Source organism: Pteropus medius, unplaced genomic scaffold (genome assembly GCF_902729225.1).
Source record: "Pteropus medius unplaced genomic scaffold, Ma_sr-lr_union100, whole genome shotgun sequence".
Taxonomy (NCBI): domain Eukaryota; kingdom Metazoa; phylum Chordata; class Mammalia; order Chiroptera; family Pteropodidae; genus Pteropus; species Pteropus medius.
In genome coordinates this window covers 5357705-5358579 of record NW_024353517.1, presented here as the reverse complement: position 1 = coordinate 5358579, position 875 = coordinate 5357705, and positions in this window count along the sequence as shown.

Here is an 875-nt window from a genome sequence, read left to right as displayed (position 1 = left end):
ATTTCATTTCCCTCTCACCCTCCCCCATAAATATTTTAAATTCTCACGATAGAAAAGCTGTGATGGACATTTCCCTTGAATTGATACAGTGTGACTCAAGATAAAGTCAAAAGTTCACCTCTAATTAGGGAGAGATGCATCGCCTCTGAGAGAGCAGAGCTCCAAGAAGTCAGTTGTCACTGTATTACTAGATCTTATGCTTTTTTAAGAGAAGCCAGAAATCTGGGTTTTAATGCGAAACTTCCCAGCTGCTAAAAGTTGAGTTAAATCTTTTTTAAAAACGCTGTAGGCCAAACAAAACATTTGCACAGGCTTCCTTGAGCCAAGGGCCTCCAGTGTGAATCAAGATGTGAAGTTCTTGTACATGGTCATTCATTTGGGGATAGGAAAAGGGCCCCCCAGAATACTCCAAAAATCAACCTTCTTGTGAACTCTGGCATGTGGGAGCCACATCATGTTTATTTGATTAAGAAATATTGTTTAAGTGACATGTGTTGTATGTTCTCCAGCATGGAGGAGCAAATCCACATCAAGTATATTTGTTTTTCCCACTTGGCTGTGGTTCCTCTAGGCAAGCATCATGATTGCATCTTTTTATCCCCCAAGCCTGTAGCACCGAAGACAAAAAAAAATAGGAGCTTGCAGTGGAAAGAGGCTTAGAGACATCTTTTCTAGTCTGTTGAAGAAACTGACACCCAAAGAGAAGAAGTCACTTGCCCTTGGCCTCAGTAGTGAATTAGTGAAAAATTGGAGCTAGAACCTAGATCTTTAAATGATAGATCCTGAGGCTGAAAAGGACTCATTGTTCTCAGGAAACATTTGCTGAATTAATGAGTACGTAAATTAATGATAGAGTCAATGAATGTGTGAATGAG